The sequence below is a fragment of the Trachurus japonicus genome, chromosome 21, assembly GCF_045865225.1.
Source record: "Trachurus japonicus isolate A0001 chromosome 21, Traja_1.0".
Taxonomy (NCBI): domain Eukaryota; kingdom Metazoa; phylum Chordata; class Actinopteri; order Carangiformes; family Carangidae; genus Trachurus; species Trachurus japonicus.
In genome coordinates, this window is record NC_140927.1 from 15,329,302 (window position 1) to 15,342,299 (window position 12,998).

General features: G+C 43.8%; 1 pseudogene; it reads left to right on the plus strand.

Moving 5' to 3' along the window:
- Window positions 1-11,429: 11,429 nt before the first annotated feature.
- Window positions 11,430-12,362, plus strand: LOC146964912 (uncharacterized; annotated as a pseudogene).
- Window positions 12,363-12,998: the final 636 nt, after the last annotated feature.

Consider the following 12,998-nt stretch of genomic DNA (forward strand, 5'->3'; position numbering starts at 1 on the left):
TTGAATGTGTTCATTACCAATTCCTTATCTATTTTAGATTTTTTTTTACACTTGTTTATGTGGTTGTCCTAAAAATTGTCCACTGGTGTGACAACATTTTAAATATTAATATTTAATTCAGAGATTGTTTGCCAGGTAAGACACATATGCATAATCCTTATCAATTTGTACTAATTATATTTCCACATCAAAAGTAACCAATAAAAATTCATAATCATGTCATTACCCTATTATAAGATGTACACATAGGGACTTTACCTAAACGGCTGGGCTATATTCCTTATAATTAGTATAAAACCTAATGAAGCTTCAATTCATCCATATATGTGCCCATGTTTTGTTACAAAGTCACATTTATTATTTCTTGTTCAAATTGTTTTTAATTTTCATAACCTTCAAAATCATTAACAATTCATTAAAATACAGTTACAACTTCAAGTTCAAATGTTTTTTGTACAATAAGTCAGAAGAAGAAACTAACATTCCCATAAAAAAGACTTGGGAGCTATTTTAACATTTAGCAACACAACATGAACATGTAAACAAAATTGTCCTGGCTTAGTACTTTACTTTTTCAAATTTATCTTAAAATTCATTACATTTTTGTTCAAGTCAAAATTAAAATGTCACTTTTATACAGGATAAAGAGTTAAAATTAGATTTCTCTGTATTCAATTCTGTCACACTTTTAGTGCAACTCAAGTAAAATCATTTTTCAAATAACCATACTTGTCTCTCCTCTGAGGATCTTCATTCAGCCTCTCCCTATACTTCCTGGTCCTTTCCTTGCTTGTCATCTCAGCCTCTTACTTTCAATCATGATCTCAAACTCCCCTTTACAAACCAGAGTAAGAAGGTTTGACATGTGGTGTCAAGTTCTGAATTAGAGAAAAAGGCAAAACTGGAAAAACGAAAATGCAAACATCACTACAACAATTAGCTACTAAATGTTGCCAGGGAAGTTAGGAAGTTTAGAAGTTAGGAGTGAGGGAGGTAAGAAAGGAGGGGTATTAGAAGGGTGAGATTTATAGGGAGGGAGGATTGGGAAGTTTAGGAGGGGGAGGAAGTATGAGGGAGAGGGGTTGAGAGAGGAAAGAGGGAGGCTGGGGAAGGAGGTGAGGAAGAAGGGAGAGGGAGGTGAGGAAGGAGAGGGAGGAAGGTTGGGGGGAGGCAGAGGTGAGAAAGAGGGGGGATGAGGAAGACGGGGAGGAAGGTTGGGGGAAGGTGAGTAGGGAGGAGGGGGGGGAGTTGGGGGGAGGGGGAGGTTGGGGGAGTATAGAATGGGGGGAGGAAGGGGGGGTATGAATGGCAGAGGCATCGATGTGAATTTCAACAACGTTGAAGTATGTCACCTCTGACCCCGGAGGAGAGATGCTGGAACACGGGCTGTTGTGCTGAGATTCACCAACAGAAAATACAAGACTGCACTGCTGAAGCAGGGCAGGAAGCTGAAAGGCTCGGACGTCTATATCAACGAGAACCTCACCAAAAAGAACGCAGACATCGCCAGAAAAGCTCGCCAACTGAAGAAGGGGGGCAAGATTCAACACACTTGGACGGCAAACTGCAGAATCTACATCAAAACAAATGGAGCATCAGCAGATGAAGTCAAGATAATCCAGATCAGGAGTGAGGATGAGTTGGAGAAATACGACAACTAAGGTATGGCTCACGAACACTCCATAACTACAGCACAGCAAAGCTCAATGGTTCTTACACAGTCTGAAAGTACGATGGGAATATCTGAAAGGATTGCTGAGCAAGAAAGTGTGGAGCTGATTACAAATCTGAATCATACCTTATCTGACCCGAATGAAGGAATTGACCTGGATAATCACTTCTATTTTAACATGACTGAGAAATGCCAGTAGCCTACTATACTGAAGACCAGTACAACGACAGCATTGAGATGGATGGGAAACTGTCTCTAATTCACTTTAATAGCAGGAGTCTATACACCAACTTCGGCCACATCAAGGATTACCTAAATCATTTCAAAATCCCTTTCAACATCATTGCGGTGTCGGAAACATGGATTAATGAAGACAAAGGCACAGATTTTTTCCTGGATGGATATAATCTTGTATGTGTTAACAGGAGAAACAAAGGTGGAGGAGGAGTGGCCCTATTCATTGACAATAACATCAAGTATGAGACTGTACAAAACATGTCTAAAGCTGTTGATCACTTATTAGAATGTGTGACAATTGAAATCTGTGTGACGAAAGGTAAAAATATAGTTGTAAGCTGTGTTTACAGAGCACCAGACTCAAAAATAGAAGATTTCAATAAATGTGTGGGAGAAATATTCTCTGAAACAAGCCAAAAGAGAGTTTTTATCTGTGGTGATGTAAATATTGACTTGCTCAATCCAAAACAAAACACGGTAATCAATGAATTCATTAATATGATGTATACAATGGGCTTACAACCTCTCATCACACGCCCTAGCAGAATCACAACACACAGTGCAACTCTAATTGATAATATTTTTACTAACGTTAATGACATAACAAGAGGACTCCTGATAAATGATATAAGTGACCACCTACCAATCTTTGCTATCTATGACTGGAAATACACTGTGAGACAGACACCGAACAAAAACACATACAGTACATTAGGGTCAGGACTGAAGAAGGAATGAATACACTGAAAAATGAACTACTGAGGCAAAACTGGAACAATGTTTACAATGAAACAGATGTGAATGATGCATATGACTCCTTTTTGCAAAAATTTAAAACACTGTATGACAGACACTGTCCTGTGAAAAAAAGACGCACAAATCAGAATAAGGAGGGGAAACCATGGCTCACTAAAACATTGATAAATGCCTGCTGCAGGAAAAAAAACACTCTGTATCGACAATTCCTAAAATTAAGAACGGCCCAGTCAGAAGTGAAATACAAAAGGTATAGAAACAAACTACATAACATTTTAAATGAACGCAAGAAAGAATATTACAGCAATCTACTAGCAGAAAACATGAGTTAGGCTACTAAAAAACTATGGGATATTCTAAACAACGTGACTAATAATAAAAGCATAAAACCAAGCTACCCTCCCTACTTCAAGTATAACAACAGGCAGGAAGATAACCCGGGAGTCATAACAAATAGTTTCAATCAATAAATAAATATTGGGCCAGAGCTAGCCAAGGACATTCCTGACTCACCCCTACACTGGGACCACTTTGATAAGGACGGAGACAGAAATCCTAGCTCAATGTTTCTCACACCAGTGAAGGCCACAGAGATTAGACACCTGGTCAACAAGTGTGTAGCAAAAACATCTACTGATGTTAATGATTTTGACATGAGGCTAATTAAGAAAGTTTTACCTGGTATCATTGCACCGCTAACATACATTTTCAATCTGTCATTTCAAACTGGGACATTTCCCACCAAAATGAAAGTTGCCAAAGTTGTGCCACTGTTTAAAGACCCCCTCCCATGAAAATCGTGTTTTTCGTGCTTTTCAGATGTTCCTGTGGCATTTTTCTTGTGTTAGAGGACATATCAGCAGAAAAGGAAGTGTAAAAGTTTTTCTGCCTTCAAATTGCTGTGAACCAATGGCAGACGCAAACTGGCAGTTTCAGGGAGACTGGAGCTGACGTGTCACAGCTCCAGGGGAGGGCACTAGTGCTACAAGCTCTGCATCTGGCTCAGAGGTGAAAGGCTTGGCGGGGGGGGGGGGGTGCGAGGAGGTGGCTGGGCGGGTGCAGAGCAGCGCAGTCTCCGCCCACCCTCCAGAGGCGCATTGCTAATGAGCTGGTTTTAAAATGACCAAAAAGGGTCGCAGGAGGGGGACTTTAAGAATGGGGACACACACGAGTTTACCAATTACAGACCAATCTAGAGAAAATCCTAGAGAAGCTCTTCAATAATAGGCTAGACAACTTCATCAACAAACACAAACTGCTATATGACAGCCAATATGGATTCAGAAGGAACCACTCGACTGCCTTAGCTCTAACTGAGTCTGTGGAAATCATTACTGACGCTATTGACCGAAAACTACATTCAATAGGTATTTTCATAGACCTGAAAAAAGCATTTGACACCATTAACCATGATATTTTAATAGCTAAACTGGAGAGATATGGCATTAGAGGTGTAGTACTGGAGTGGGATAAGAGCTACCTACACAAGAGATCCCAATATGTTAAAATAGGTGATAACACATCAACTTGCCTGGACAGTCTATGGGGTCCCCCAGGGGTCAGTTCTGGGCCCAAAACTGTTTATACTGGATATAAATGATATATGCAAAGTCTCTAATATCCTGAAATTAATATTATTTGCGGATTATACCAATATCTTTTGTTCTGAGGGTGACTTGAGCCAACTTGTGGAAACAGTAAATCAGGAAATGGCCAAGCTTCATGTGTGGTTTAATATAAACAAATTATCGCTAAATCTAGGGAAAACTAAATACATCCCAGATAGCACACATATGTCGTGCCGACGTATTCCCGACGCATCAAGTTCCGTCGCCAAGACGTCGCATGGAGAGCGTTTGCTCATTGGCAAGATATCGCCGAGACGTCGGCCTTTGATCGAGCTCGACCACCGGCCGACGTCTCGGCGATCAATAAAAGCAGGAGCGGGAGCGCCAGGCGCTCCATATATTTAGCCTATAAATAATTCATACGACCTTTATTCATTTAGGTCGGGCCTTTTGAACTAGGTAGCCTACAATATTCTACAATCCTACGTAATAAATTAATAAATTATAATCCCTGTGTGCTGCATGTACAATTAAGAGGCAAAAGTCAAGTTTAAAAAAAACTTTATTCATGCTTCACTCAGGTTAGGCTACAAAACAGCATAAATTCAATCAATAAAACCGTCATCAATAGATTATAACTTGTGAGTCCTCTTCATCAGCATCTCACTCCTTGAAGGCTCCGCTGGCCCCTGACGAATCAAATGGCATTAGGCTCCCCCCTCCTCATTTCATCTGCAGAGGCTGAGAACTGCGGTGAGGAAGAAAAAGAGAAAGATGAGGAAGAGATGTCAGGGCCAGAACAGCAGAGTCACGGAGTGTCTACACGTACAAAGTGTGTGTGTGTTAACGATTAGAAATGACTGAAGAGGGACAGGTTTTATGGATATGACGTGCTCAAATAAATCAATAACAAAGTCATTCAAAAAACACACTTTTGCGTGTCTGGTTAGCGCAAGCACAATGATCTACTATGAGTAATATGCTAAATGACAACACGCGCAAACCGCAGTATTTAAATGAGGGTTTTGCGTGTAACCGTTTCCGCCATGGAGAGTGTGGACAGAGATCTGGATGGATACAAACGCAGAATAAAAATTTGATCCGACGCATTAATAGAGAGAGGGACAAATAAACATATTGTGGAGCTGCAGCATAAGAAAACCTCAGCAAAGGGTGAGCTGCTCTGATCAGTGTTGAGCAGCAGCTGCAGGTAACTGGGAGACCTGCTGTCATTCATTGAGCTGGAGCTGCTATGGCACAGAGCTCAGGTGTGGGACACTCAGGCCACTCGGATCTAAACGCCCTGACCAGAGGGATCACAGACGGAATGAAAGCGGTGACGTCTCTCAGCCCCGGTCCCAGAGCTGAGCAGCCAGGTACTGGAGAGGGAGGAGAGGAGAGGAGAGGAGAGGAGCGCACTGGACGAGAGAGATGCGGCATGCGTAACGGCGCTTAAATTACTTTAATCGCATGATCAACAAAGCTATTTAACCATCTGAACACAACTACTGGGCTCATCATTCATCACATGTAACAGCTTGGCCTGATGGTTTTATATCGCAAAGCAGCAGAGGACAACGATATCGCTGCTTTCCTGTGCGCACTGCGCAGCTCTCAATTTAAAGGGCAAGATGGCGTGGTTTGGCCTTTAACTCGTTAATTATTCCATTAGTCCAGTTTCTCCACGAGCCGGTGCAGGTGTCGCAACGCATCACCTGACGGCGATTTTTACAAATTTATTGACTGATCGATAACATGTTAGAAGCTATAGACTATAACAAAAACAAAAAATGCATCAAATTTTTGGGTATGCCAGCTTCCTCTGTGGGTGGCACTGGCACACCCGTGGCTACGCGATCTCAGCTGCCTACAGCTGTTGCTGTTACTGTTTTTAACAAAGACAAAAACAGCGCTTGATTACTGAAAGGCAAAGCCCGTGTGGCGCTGGCAGCGGCCACAAATAAGGACGCACTCACACGGGCCAGTTGTTCCGTGCTGAAGCCCGAATGCCCCCTCCCCTTTCCCCCGCTGGCCCGCACTCACACCACCTCGAACCCAAGCTGATCAAGCACGGTTGCCTCCGTTGATATATAGAGGGATTAATTGTTTACCAACACGGTGGATGTGCGCTTTAACCTGACTGCAGAAAGAACAGAGCTTTTTAAACACGAGCGGTGCTGAGGCGCTGTCGCGCTGACAACAATATAGGTGGTTGTGTCCACACCCGTACTGGTTTATGTGACTTAAGGTGACATTTCGGCGCAGGAGGGAGTGGGAGCGTGGATGCGAGCCAAATCTCCTTCAACCATGCACGGAAAAGGGGAATGATAGGAAAGGTTTTTCTAATTTAATGAGAAACAATGCCCAGGTCAGCAATGCATGACAATAAACATGTGGTTCATTTGTCCCCTCAAGTTACATAAACCAACACAGCGTGGACACACACAACTCCGCTGACGGCGGTGACGTGCAGAAAAAGTGTTTCCGTTACATTTTTGCGATACAAGTTTGTATCGATACGTCTCAAAAACCACCTCATGAGAGCGTAAAAACTTTTTTGCGATATTTGAGAGTTTTTTCGAAATGTAGGTGTTTCCATTACAAGTTTTTAATTTCGATATTTAGGTTTTGCGCATTTTAAGGGGTAATGGAAACGCACCTAGTGACAGTTTCCTCATCACTAAACTTGAACCACCATCCTCCCTCACTCACGTCGTGACGACAGGACAAGCCTTTTGGACATGCCCGAAATAAACAAATTGATTGATATGAGGGAGAGAGTGATGGGTTTGTACTCCTTCACAGAACCTACGTCCACTGGTGTGACAGCCATATCCACCAGTGTGACGTTGATTTCATGTCACACCATAGGACAGTGCTGTCACACCAGTGGACGTTTTCAAGATCAAGGACAGTTTGTAGCCTAGCTATATGAGAGACAGTCTTCAATCCTGACTAGCAGTGTAAAGGTTTACATTATTTTCAATAGTCAATCAATATAAATTGATAAAAATTTTCAGATCAATACTTAAATTACGTCACACCAAAGGACTACACAATGGATCCCATATATAACAATGCACAGAAATAGCAAAATCATGAAAATATTTTAGACAGAACTCACCTTGTCTGCAGTGCATGTGCTCCAGTGATGTTTACTGTACTTCCTGGATGAAGAAGGACCCTTCTCAGTAATAGGGTACCTAAATTAATGCCTGTTTTATATCTACAGAGTGGCGTCACACCAGGTGGACACCAGTTTTGCAGACAACATGTAATGTGTCATAATTATTCTTCATAATTGAACAATAATTATTCTTCTGGTGTGAGCAGCAGCAGAGCAGCCACGCCGTGACTGCACTCCCTTTGATGTGTGACGGCGGTCGGGTGGAGCTCGACCAGAGCTCGACCCGCTCCGACTGCCTGGTGTCTCCGCTGTTAAAGTTTAGCGTTGTTTACAGCAGTGGTTCTCAACCTTTTTGAGTCGCGACCCCCAATTTAACATGCACTTCTGTCCGCGCCCCCCCCCCCCCCCCCCCCCCGCCGCCACACACACACACACACACACACACACACAAATACACACACACACGCACACACACGCCAGTGTGAACGCATGATGGATAAAGCGCAGCGCTGTCCGCGGTGGGGTTTTTTTTTTTTTGCCTTTTTAGTTCTTGATCCCTGCGCTGAAAAAATCTATTGGCTGCTGTAGTTTTGTCTCCATGGCCAATGTTTCGACCTGGAGGTTTTCATCAGGGCAAAAGAACAAAACAAAGTGACGGAGTTTAAATAGATGCGGGTGGCGAGTTGATGCGGTGTCCACACACCCGGGCTGGTTTATGTGACATGCGAGGACCTGTCGGCGCAGGAGCGAGTGGAGCGTGGATGCAAGCCAGTCTCCTTCAACCATGCACGGAAAAGGGGAATGATAAGAAAAATGTTTCTAATTTATTAAGAAACAATGCCCAGGTCAGCAATGCATGCCAAGAAACATGTCATTCATTTATCCCCTCCAGTCAACACAGCTGGACACACACAACTCAACTGACGTGTAAATGTAAATAAGTGTTTCAATAGTACTTTTACGATACACGTTTATATCGATAACGTCTGGAAAACCACCTCATGAGAGCGTAAAAATGTTTTTGCGATATTTGAGACTTTTTTTCAAAGTTAAGGTGTCTCCATTACCTGTTTTTACCAGAATCTCACGCGCACAGACCAGAACCATACCGCTTGATACAATGAATTTTGGACAAACAATGAAGCGAAAAAAAACAACTAAAACAACTCTCTGTAACAACCTTTACTGTTATAATGTTTAAGTAGCCTAGCCTAATGATTAAGTTTAAGTTCTGCGATTTCAGACTGTCTGTGAACGCATGGCCCTATGTGGTGATGAGGTGAGGTGAGGGGCAGGAGAGAGAGAGCGGTGTCTGTGTGAAATGAGAAGGGCAGACATGAGACAAGTGGACAGGTTCGTTGTTATTGTTTTGGTGTAGTTACGGCCGACAGTAACTGGTTTTGAGTAATACAATGCATGTTTGAGAGTCGCTCGTCGTCCTTTTAACGTCCGGTCGGACGCTACATTAATTAATTAATTAATTTTGCATATTTATATTTTTCCAAAATGATTTGGCGACCCCCAGAAATCATCTCGCGACCCCAACTGGGGTCGGGACCCCAAGGTTGAGAATGGCTGGTTTACAGTACTGTATCAGAGCTCCATCAATCGGGGTTAATGTAAACATGACGTACCACGTCTTTTCGCGGCCACTCGTCCTAGTTCTCCTCCATTTTTTCTTTCAAGGCAACACTCTCTCTTTTTTACTGGCGATGCCCCACTGCTGACGCCAGGCTGCAGCAGCCCAAACATTACCACGTGTTGTTGTGCTGTGTACAGTCTTCCTGTGCTGTCAACCTAACCTGGTTGGCTCAGCCATTGGTTCAGCGCGGCGCAACTCTCGTTTTCATTGGCTGTTTCTAAACATGAATGAATGAAACCTATCGACTTTCTATCGACCACGTCTCATATTGCTATTGAGTAAAGTTATATCGCGATATATACATAGACTGTAAAAAGAATGGACGTAGCACCCGTGACGTCACCCATTGTCACTCAACGTTTCCGCGCCCTGATTGGCCAGAACTTTAAACCTAATAATAGTAAAACGGTAGAGTTTAAAAAAAATTCACCCCCCTCAGAGTGTGTGCGGGGGTAGAAACTATCGGTTAAGACCAAAAAAATAAAATGTACCAGGCTGTAAATATGTTTTTTTAAGCTGTAAAATCGGCTATTTTAACATGGGGCTCCCTTCTGGAGCCAGCCCCCAGCGACAGCCGAGGGGATTGCAGTTTTTTGAACGCGGAAGTGAGCTTCACTTCTCAGACCGACAACTGCCCCCTTGGATATCGTTATCGTTTTATCGACCAGCCCTATATGAGACGTGTTACCGCAGAATAAACGACACGAGCAGCTCCGTGTTTCCACAGCCGGAATTTTCTCCTCCACTTTCTTACCGGAGTATCATCGCGTTGCTCTGACTCCACTCTGCTCCTCACAGTAGCAGACATGAAGCTGCTGGAGCCTCCTCTGTCTCCTCTCTGGCCTGCTGCTCCACTGGACACTCAACCCTCCACCTCCAACACTAATGAAAGTACTGCTGGGTCTCCTCGGTGCGACGCTTCAAAGACGACCCGACAGCCGACACAGGCGAACAGACTAGAGATGGGATTTATGGCTCTTTGAGGGGAGCCGGATCTTGGTGAGCCGTTCCTTTCAAAGAGCCGTTCAAAAAACTGGCTCATTTGACTGATTTTTATAGTTTTTAAGTTAATCACTGGAAGGTATGATGGGGTGAGACTTGGAACAAAATAATATAAAATTAGATATCCCACCAATATCTTATTTTAAATTATTTCAAAAATATTGATAATAACCTCATTTGATACCTATGGACTAGATTTTAAAGTCTGAAATGGATTCATTGTAAATATTTTTAAAAAAGAAAAAAAAGAACGGTTCCCAGCTGCGACTCGGTTCCCATCGTTCATGTTAACGAGCCGTTCAATAGAATCGGTTCGTTCGTGAACGTCACAACACTAGAACAGACCGGGCCTGACTCGTCTCATGAACCGCTCCACACGTTCACAATCACTTTAGCTGCCACTTCTAGTTGCTCCACTTCCACTCTTTTCCAACTTTCACTGTTTCCTTCTTCACTTTAGCTTAGCTGCTGCAGCTCAAACGACAGCGCTCACACCGGGCGCGATTAAAATATTTGCCTCGCTCTACTTGCTCGAATGCGTTCACAGCGCGGCGACGGCAGACTGATAGGCTGCTGTCGCATTAATTTCTTCCGTGTGATCAAGGAAACATGTCCATTGTCGATAATCGTAATTGCAGTCCCGATTGGAGATTGTCTTATCGCCCAGGCCTAATATCTTTTAAAAAATATTTCCACAAATATCATACAATTTTGAATATGATTTAGCGGCCCACCAGGGGGCCACGGCCCACAGTTTGGGAATGACTGGTTTAACGTCTTGAGTCAAGTAACGGAGCATTTTATTGTCAGTAACGGTAACAGAGTTATAACGGGGGGAACAGTTTTTGAGCCGTTATTTTATAAACGCCATAATTCCCATCACTGGTTACTATCCACAAGTTTCCGAACGTCATCTATGGTCAAACCCGGAAGCCGGTCTTGCCGGTTTGGTGGAATTGTACGTTTACGTTTCCATGGTTTTCAGTCGTTGTCATAGTTGCGGTAAACGCATGGATCTATTAACGCTGGCTTTTAACACGGATGTCAATTTGTGTGATATCCACTGTTAAAAGCTGGTGTGATGATCCATGCGCTTTACAGATTTTCCTTGAAAAAAGTAAATAAATAAATCCATGCATTTACCGCGACTACCAAAACCATTGAAACGTAAACATAAAATTCCACCGGAAGAGCAAAACCGGCAAAACAGGCTTACGTTTTTGACGTTCGGAAGAAGGTGGATATCAACTCAAAGACTGACATGTTTTGCTTAGTTTCAATTTAAGTATACTGAAAATAATTCTGCTTGTAAGATTTGTATTAATGAAGAATTTAAAAAGGAAAACAAAACAGCAGCATCAACAAGCTTTGTGATGATGATGATGGTACTTAATGTCCATCCATCCATCATTGATTGATTGATTCTCTCGCTCTTCCTGTCTTTTGCCATAGAAACAGGATCACACCAAGGAGAAACCACACAGCTGTAATGGGGGTGGGAACACGTTCAGGACCTCAGTTCATCTGAACGCTCACCGCCGGCGACGCCAATGTGGACAGACGCCGTACAGGTGCGAACAGTGCGGCACATCGTGCACTGACTCATCCGGACTGAAAATTCACCAGCGCGTCCACACTGGAGAGAGGCCGTACAGCTGTGAGCAGTGTGGGAAGGCGTTCACTACCTCCAGAAATTTAACGGTCCACCAGCGTGTCCACACCGGAGAGAAACCGTACAGCTGTGAGCAGTGTGGGAAGGCGTTTGCTCGATCCGGACAGTTAACGCTCCACCAGCGCATCCACACCGGAGAGAAACCGTACAGCTGTGAGCAGTGTGGGAAGGTGTTTGCTACCTCTGGAGAGTTAACGATCCACCAGCGCATCCACACCGGAGAGAGGCCGTACAGCTGTGAGCAGTGTGGGAAGGCATTCACTACCTCCAGAAATTTAACGGTCCACCGGCGTGTCCACACCGGAGAGAAACCGTACAGCTGTGAGCAATGTGGGAAGGCGTTTGCTACCTCTGGAGAGTTAACGATCCACCAGCGCATCCACACCGGAGAGAGGCCGTACAGCTGTGAGCAGTGTGGGAAGGCGTTTGTTACCTCCGATGGGTTAGCGGTCCACCAGCGCGTCCACACCGGAGAGAAACCGTACAGCTGTGAGCAGTGTGGGAAGGCGTTTGCTCAATCCGGACAGTTAACGGCCCACCGCCGCGTCCACACCGGAGAGAAACCGTACAGCTGTGAGCAGTGTGGGAAGGCGTTTGCTCAATCCGGACAGTTAACGGCCCACCGGCGCGTCCACACCGGAGAGAAACCACACAGCTGAGTCCATTCTTGTACACACTTTATACAAATGACTGTCTCAGCCCATCTCCCATAACCAAATACTTCAGATACTCTGATGACACTGCCATATTGGCTCTTCTCTCGGACCAGGACTCAGTCACAGCATACAATCACTCTGTTGCCCATTTTTCCCAGTGGTGCAAGGACAATCATCTCCTCCTAAATGTCACCAAAACCAAAGAACTCATTTTTGACAACCGTAGAAAAAACACTCCTCATCATGAACCCATATACATTGACAACCAACCGGTGGAGATTGTGGACAGTTTCAGATACCTCGGGATCACATTGGACAATAAACTGAACTTCAACCAACACACTTCAGACATCATTAAGCGCTGCCAGCAGAGAACCCACATCATCCGTAAACTTGGATCATTGTCATCAAACCACCCCTTCTGCTTCTTCTGTACCGCAGTGTTCTGTGATGACACTAGCGTTGAAACCAGTTAATTTGTTCACCTTCTACGTCTCAACTGTCCACTGCATTGGCTGGCATTACTAAAACAAGACAAACATTTAGGAAGTGCAGGGTAAAATATCAACATCAGTATAAGGACATATTTTGACTTATACTTGTCTGAATGAGATTAGTGTTGCTGTGTTGAACAGCCACTCCTCAATACTCATGTGTTGTATTATT